The sequence below is a fragment of the Maylandia zebra genome, linkage group LG16 (genome assembly GCF_041146795.1).
Source record: "Maylandia zebra isolate NMK-2024a linkage group LG16, Mzebra_GT3a, whole genome shotgun sequence".
Classification (NCBI taxonomy): domain Eukaryota; kingdom Metazoa; phylum Chordata; class Actinopteri; order Cichliformes; family Cichlidae; genus Maylandia; species Maylandia zebra.
Window position 1 is genome coordinate 22,465,552 of NC_135182.1, and position 7,946 is coordinate 22,473,497.

At 38.2% G+C, this 7,946-nt stretch overlaps 1 long non-coding RNA gene across 1 annotated transcript; it reads right to left on the reverse strand.

The window, feature by feature from the left end:
* Nucleotides 1-3,264: 3,264 nt before the first annotated feature.
* On the reverse strand, nucleotides 3,265-4,498 carry LOC101476249 (uncharacterized). Its single transcript, XR_191294.2, has 3 exons — nucleotides 4,380-4,498; nucleotides 3,558-3,726; nucleotides 3,265-3,376 (listed from the first exon to the last, which is right to left on the reverse strand). It is a non-coding gene; the product is annotated as an uncharacterized LOC101476249 (long non-coding RNA).
* Nucleotides 4,499-7,946: the final 3,448 nt, after the last annotated feature.

A 7,946-nucleotide genomic window follows, 5' to 3' on the forward strand; every position in this document is an offset into this window, starting at 1 on the left:
AAAAAGTAATAACAGACTTTTGTCTGCAGTGAGAGGTGTGTGTTTTCAAATTGTTATGCATTTATGACTTCTTTCACTAGAAGTCCTGATTTTTGTTGACCTTTTTGCTATCCACAGTTTGCTTTAGCTCACTGCTGTCCATAAATCACAGTTCAGACCTAATGGCCCAGTCATGTTTTCTCTGCACAGGTTACTTCTATCTTTTTTTCTTAGTGATCATTAGTTTAAATGGCAAGGCAGTACCACCAAACCATGATGGTCATTAGTTCTGTAGCATAGGATTATTTTTCACAGCAAAGTTTTGTTATTGTTTTATTTTTATTATTTTTTGACTCCATCGTTCATTACAGTCGGTGAATGATTTATTGTGTCTGAAAAGCAGCCCATAACTGAACGTAACTTTTAAATGCAATCTTGTTAAAGCTATCAAATTCACCAACTTTCAGCTTCATTGCCTCCAGGTAGTGTCCTCCCCATTATACCCTAATTAAGACTGTTTCTCCATTCTATTACTTTCAGTATGACTTTAAAAATGAAATGCAGGGAAACCGAAAGAAAGGTCAAATGTACGTTTGAGTAAATCAGTTAGGATTTGTTTTTCTACAGCTATTACCCCCCGCAGGAGATTTAGTTTATAATTGACAGGCAAGTCAGTCAATCACTTGTCGGGATGTAAAGAGATGAAAACATCTTGTCCTCTTCTATATCTACTGTGAGCTTTCTATTCCTCTTACTCCATAAGTCATTAGTTAATTTATCTGAAGTCAAGCTGAAAGGCATGTTTTCCTTTTCATGGCCCTCACGCATCACTTAAAGTGGCCTTACCTTCCTCAGCTCATGTTAATCTTTATTGTCCTTCCTCTTGTCACCTATTGATCTTACCGGTCCTTCAAAATAACAATTGGGCAAGAAAATTAAGCTCTTGTGTGCTTACATGACCCTGACAAAAAGGAAGACAGAGGGGGGGGGGAGAGAAAATAGTTCTTCATTCTGCAACATTTAGTCCAATCAGCTTCCTGAGGCTGAAAGCCGACGGGTGGTTCGGCTCCTGTGGTGAAAGAAAGTGGAGGCTGTAAGCCTGCTCCATTTTTCTATAGCATCAAAAATGCATGGGAGTAAAGTGCATTATGAATTACATGCAGGGCTATGTCTAACAAATTTATATAGCCAATAAACACATGGCTGTTCAACGTCTCATAACTGGCGTTTTCATCAGATTCAAACATCTGGCATGGATTAATAATGTATTTTTAAAGGAGAGTCTGCTTTAAAATTACCCTGAAGAGACACGAATCTAACATTTATTGTTATATAAGTGCTTAGTTTCTTTACAATGCAGGCTAGATTTCTTTAACAGTGATTTTATTCCTGCATGTTTATTTAAAATGAACACATTTTAGAGTGGAAAATAGGTGAACCAACTCAGTTCAGATGCATAAATCGTACGGTAATAGCATATTAGCAAACAGCCTAGTGTTTGTGTAAAGTGAACAGAGTTTTTTGGCAGCATGTAAACACCATGCTACCTGGGGAGGAGTCCAACACTGTTTACAACCAAAGTAACAAATGGAACATAGTGTAGTCTCCTGAAATATTCATCCCAGAGCCACAGCAGACACTGCAATGGCAAAGAAAAGACAATGATGAAGTGAATGACCAACAGCAGGGCAGAGACTTTGCTCAGTCAAGTGAAACCACCCTTCAGTCTTCTCCTGGTTTTTACTCCTGCTGCTCAAAATGGAGAGAAATCATCATCAGTCAGCACGTCTTTCCTATAGAAATCACGCGGTGTGCAAAATGAATCTAGGTTTACATTAAAACATGTTAAGTTGTGGGAACATGCAGATGTAATGTATTCCGGTTGCAGTTGCTAGGTAACAAGTGTTTCACGGGGAAACCCTCATTATGAAGTGTTTAAAATGCGTCATTAATTGCCAATGTGCAGATAGAAGTATTTGAACGTTAACCTTCAAAACTAGTGCAGTACAGAGCGATTGCTTGTGTGGATTGTGGTTCACGCGCCTTGCATACTTGTTTGAAATAATCCAAGCATTGCTCGCAAATTGCCTTTGTGAGTTTAAGTCATATTCAGGACAAATGACCGGATTGTGTGCTGGATCAAAAACCTTTATGTGCGTGCAGTGGAACAGAGGCACACCGTTATGTACAATCTCTTTCTCATAGCTCTACACTTATCAAACAGTTGCCTCCACAGCCACAGAGCAGAGGATGCAGCCGAGAATCTGCCACCCTCGTCTGAACAGGATTATTTTTAGCAAGCATGGATTGTGAGAGAGCACTTGTTTTATTTCAGTCCTACTGGCTGTGCCTGAAGCACCACAATTATTTGGTGCCCTTCGAGTATGCAGTCATTTTCCTCAAGCGTACATCCAACACAGGGATGGACAAAAGGTGGCAGGTTTTATGAATTCTGCTATCCTCTATAAGAGCTGTTCACTGCAGCTTTCAAAAGCATTCCTCGTGGCTAGTTTCTTGGATAGTGTCCTTTTTTCTTTCCTTTTCTTTAACAAGTTAAATGCGGGGTAATGTGTTCGATACTGACTTAAGCGGTTCCCACATTAAAATCTATTTATTCTAGTTTTCTTGCTTAAAGGCCCAAAAAGAAAAGAAAAAAACCCAAAACAAAAGGCATACTCAGAGCATTAGCATTTCAAATGATTCTTTAGTCCCAAATTTCAGCTGTGAATCACATTTGGCTTCTCATAACTAAAAAAAAATAAAAATAATAATTCTTCACTGCCCATCCTCTAAAAGCAATAGTTTTGGCAAAGGAGGGCAACAGTCACTTACTGATCTTAAACCAAACATGAAATGGAAGGGAGCAGATAAAGCGAGCATCAGGCGAACAGGCTCACTATTCTACAGAGAGAGTGGGCTTGGTGTGATGTGTCCTACTCAGCTCCTTTTCCCCTGTGCTGTTGGCGACTACAGCAAAGATGGATTTTGACTCAGGTGCAAACTGAGCTGTTTTGCAGACGCCCACACCAGCCCGTTATCGTACAAATACAATACACCAGAGACGAGGCATCTGTTGTGGCTTTTTGTGTGCATGTGTGCGTGTGTTTCAGAGTAAGTACGGAGAGATGTGTTTTCATGTCCGTGAGCATGAGCTTGTTTAAAATGATGGAAGACAGATGATACCGATTTTTTTTAGCATCACTTGTTCTTTTTTTTCCCATTTTTTTTTGTTTGTTTTTTTTACAATGCACTTCAGAAAAAAAAAGAAAAAGAAATGGTGGGTTATGGACCTTTTATAAATGCACCGCAGTATGCTGCCTCGACAGAACTTGCATTAGGCTGTGGCAGCTGTTTCCACACCGAATTATCAAACCTATTTGTATTGCCAGGAGAGGAGCTGAGGGATAAAGAGGCAAAGTGTAAATGTAAAACAAGTCATGACAGAATCTGACAAGAGACAGAAATATTCTCTATCCCCCTCTGGTGTTCTCTTTTACACTCTCTCAACCATTTTAATCTCCCCCTTAATACCATCCCTTCCAGACTCAACTTTGATCACTGTCATTTTGAAAACTTACAGGATTGGAAGGATTGAGACAAATGTATTATTCATCCCACACACCAATTCGGCTCTCCTCTGTTGTCTGTAATACACTTCTCTCATTTTCCTGTCAGTTTTGTCTTTTGTTCACTTTGCTCTGTCGAAGCCTCATAGGAAGGTACTGATCTTTGATGATCTGTAATGGACTACAAGGAGGAAAATGTCACAAAAGTCACAAAAATGTTTTTTTCAAATATAAAAGATATTGTAAAAAAGTCATAAAATCATAATTTGCACGTATATACAGTCTTAGGGTATTGATTCGCTAACTATGAAGAAAAAATATTTATATATTAGTAAAATATTGACTCAAAATTCACATCACTCCCAGAAGCAGTGGGGTTCTTCAGTAGTCTGTCTTGGATTCATGGTCTTGGAACAACGGACAGAAATGCCACCCTCGTATTTGTTTCATGAAGCAGATATCATGATCACCTTCAGCTGGCGTAAGCACTAAGCTCCCTAATCCAACCGGCACCTCAGAAAATCACACCCAGAGCTCATGAGTCAGGAGCTACGGCAATAAAGATGAATTGGAAATCACTACGAAGGCCTTGAAAAGTTGATTTACTCTGGCCAGAAGGGTTTAAAAGTAATCTGACAATTTGGAGGAGGAGCAGTGCAAAAACGCTTGGCATTCCAAAGTCTGATTGTCAAGCCAACAAGTTTACATTTACCCGCTGCAGCTAGGCTCATAGTGACAAAACTGAATCCTACGGTCATGCTGGATTTTTTAATGTGTTTAAACACAAGAAACTTTTGCTTTAGGAAGCAGAGCTTTGTAAAAGGAAACACTCACCTACATTTGCTTGCATGTTAGATAAAGTGAGTAAAAAAATAAATAACAGACACTTCATCAGCTCACTAAGCCTCTTTTTCTCTACTTCAGCATATACTGTGTGCAGTTACCTATGCATGACAACAAGCAGGGTAGATTTACCACTTGGAGCTTTTCGATAGCAGACATTTTGACTTGCCAGAGCAAAAATAGCACAGGTGAGACTAATTTGGTTTGTGATGGCTCAGTTCCATCAAGTGTCCCATTATGCTATGACTGTGAGCCAGAAAGCACTAATTTTTGCTCCAATGGCTCTGTGGTTTCAGAGAGATAAAGACAGCCTTCAACCTTTGATTTTTGTCAGCAAAAATGGCAACCGTACATAACATGCAGATATTGTTAGCTGTAAGAAATCAAGACTTTAGGCTAAAATGTACTTCTCAAGCAGCAGATGTAAACACGTAACTGCTAATATAATTTAAATATTCTCTTAGTGTAGACAGTCCATAAAAGACTGAGACAAAGGGATACTGTATTTGACTAGAGTGCTTTTTAAATAGTGAATGACTTCACCCTTTATGCATGCAACTTTCCAGCATGGAAACCAGCAGCTACTTCCACCACCAATCTTCTGAAACTGACAGGCACTTCGTGCAGTGGCCCAGAGTGTGTAGGTGTGAAAGTGTTTTGAATTCACAACTCAGTTTTTACACATAAAACCAAAACAACAAGTGTGGCTTTTTTAGTTTTCACTGCTTAACGAATTTAACAAATCATCACCCACTGTAAGGTTTATGCTACAGCTGCCCTAAATCAACAGTATTGGTGATTACCAAAATTCTTTCTTTCATGTTTCTGTACTGGTTAATACGAGGTCAATCCCAAAAGTAAGGTCTCCTATTTCACAAATATAAACAGCTGTTTATTTTCTATAATATTTACATCATTTATCATTGAAGAATCATTTCTTTTTAATGCATTTTTGTTGACACTGTGGCAATTTTAGAATGCTGATGATATACCAGCTTGCCGTCATGTCTTTCAGGAAGCATTGAACCTCATCTTTCACCTCTTCTTATGGCGGTAAACTTTCTACACCACTTGGTGCTGAATTTCAACCAGTTTAATGCCTTTTGAGTTCAAAAATTGAATAACTGCGCGAACTTCATATTTGGCGGTAGCGTTCAAAGGGAGCTCCATTTTCAAGGGCTGCCAAGCCAAGATTGAGCATCCCAGCGAAACCGTGCATGCTCATTTGGGGGTGGAGAAAGCACCAATCGCAACAGTGTGGCCAACAGCCGTACGAACAGTTTCTCTACGTCCCCACAGCTTTGGATACCTTACTTTTGGGATTGCTCTCGTAAATAAAAGTATAATTTTTAGTTTCAAACAAGTTTCTGAAAGAACTCTAAAATATTTGCTCCTTGTTTCTGTTACAGGTGGTCTGATACATTTGTTAAGCACTGCGATACATAGATTGTTGCATGTCGCAGGCAAGACGTCAACATCTGAGACACCTGTTATTAATATGACAAGGAAAAAAGTAAGATAAGCCTGTTTAATTCAAGTTAACCCAGATTGGTTACCTTGGATTTAATCAATACAGAAAAAAGAAGTTTGACAAGTTCTTCTAATTATCTCAGAAATTCAGAGAAAACTTGTTTTTCTGAATTTACAAAAGAACTTAAAATCCTGAAAGAGCCTCTGTTGACTTCAAAGCTTGATTTAATGAGCAGTAATGACCTCCCCTTCCAATTAGTTTAATACACCTTTCTTTTGGTTTAGCTTTGCAACATTGAGATATACAAGCGTCTTTGTGTCTTGAGTCACCACAGAGAAGCCAAATTGAATTTTAGATGTGTCATCTTGTATCCTGGAGCCATACAGGTTCAGTGCCATCTTTACTACTGAAAAAAACTGTATCTCCCAATCTTTTCAAGTATGTCTGCAGTGGGACCATTATTGCATGTGAAATCTTTCAAGTCCAAAAAGACTCTTTAGGGATTTTAAGTTATATTGTTAATTTAGAAAAACAGAGTAGATTTTTGTGTTTCAAATTATCTCTGAATTTCTGAGATAATTAGGATAAATCTTTTTGTTTTCATTTGCTTCCATAGCTTTTTGGCCATGCGTCTGAAATGCATGTCACAAGTTGATGGATCGAAATTTGCTGAAAAAAACAATGAGCTAGAATAGAACCAGCAAAGTAGAAAAGAATGTTTATAATATAGTATAATTATATAGTATTAGATAGCAAAGATTATAACTTTTACTAAAATGATGTTTAATATGCTATGATTGAATTATTTTTGTTAGCTTAACAGAGTGATTTGGATGCTGAAACTCTTTTGGCCACACAATTGGCATTGGTGGGATACACTGTGAGGAGATTTGTGTTGCAATATTTTAAGCAGTGCAAAACCACCAACAGTTCAGTCTTATGTCGCACCACTCATCATGTGTGATGTGTCATATATCATCCCATCTTGATGCTGGCACAGAGTGAGTGTTCAAACAGCTAGTCAGCATACCATATTTAACTTTGAATGTTCAATGAACTTTCACTGTCACTGTATTTTTTACCAACAAAGTGTTAGATTTGCACATTTCTTGAAGTTTGAAGACATTCTCTTCTCGTGCGTCTTGTTTCTCTTTTCTTCATTTTGGAATAGTTGAGAAATTATGTACAGTTGTGTTTGTCTTGCATTTATGTTGTTTTCTTTGCCACAGGTTGAGTTTGTGACAGATTTTTATTGGTCAAGGATTCTGATGATAATTTTAAAAAAATCTCTCCAAGACTTTATTTTTTCTGGAATGCGAACAAGATTTTCAGAGAAACCCTTTTTCTGCTTCCTACTACAGTCCTCCTACATCTTCTGAATCTGCTCGTGTCAATTATTTTAGCATTTAATTACTATGTTGTGGAGAAACATTGGCAAAAGAAAACCCCACCACCATCATCACCACTCAAAAGAAAGGCAACATCTAGATCAAAGATCTCTTAATGCTGATAAAGGGCGATTGTGTGTTTTGGCTGTTTCGAGGTGGCCTAAAAAGATTTGAACCCTGTTTCCAAGATGTTTAAGGATAATGACTTTTGCAATGTTGATATACTGATTCATCCATGGGCTTAAAGACATTTTTTGGGGGGGAAAGGTTATCTTAGGATAAGGACAGCATTAACCCAACTTCCTGTGATGCCTACAGTCACACCACTGACTTTATCTCCACAAGTCCTTTAAGGTACCTCTCAAAAAAGACTTATTTCCCATAGCATATTTAACGGTAGCGAAGGCTGTACTGTGAAATTCTAACGGCAGCAATGATTACACAGAGTATGACCAAAACAATGAAAGATGCTGAAGAAAAGACTTCTCACAGTGTCACTGGCTCTGTCGATGTGGAATCCTTTATCTGACTCAATTTTTGGCCCGATTTAGAAATACATTGCATCACTTTGCAGCCCCGAATGTGTCCTCGGCAAACAAAAGTCAAATGTACAAAAATACCACAATGCTTGATCTCCTGTTAGTATTGTATCTGATTTTTAAAGGGCTGAAAAATGTGCCACTCACTGTAAAAAGGTCC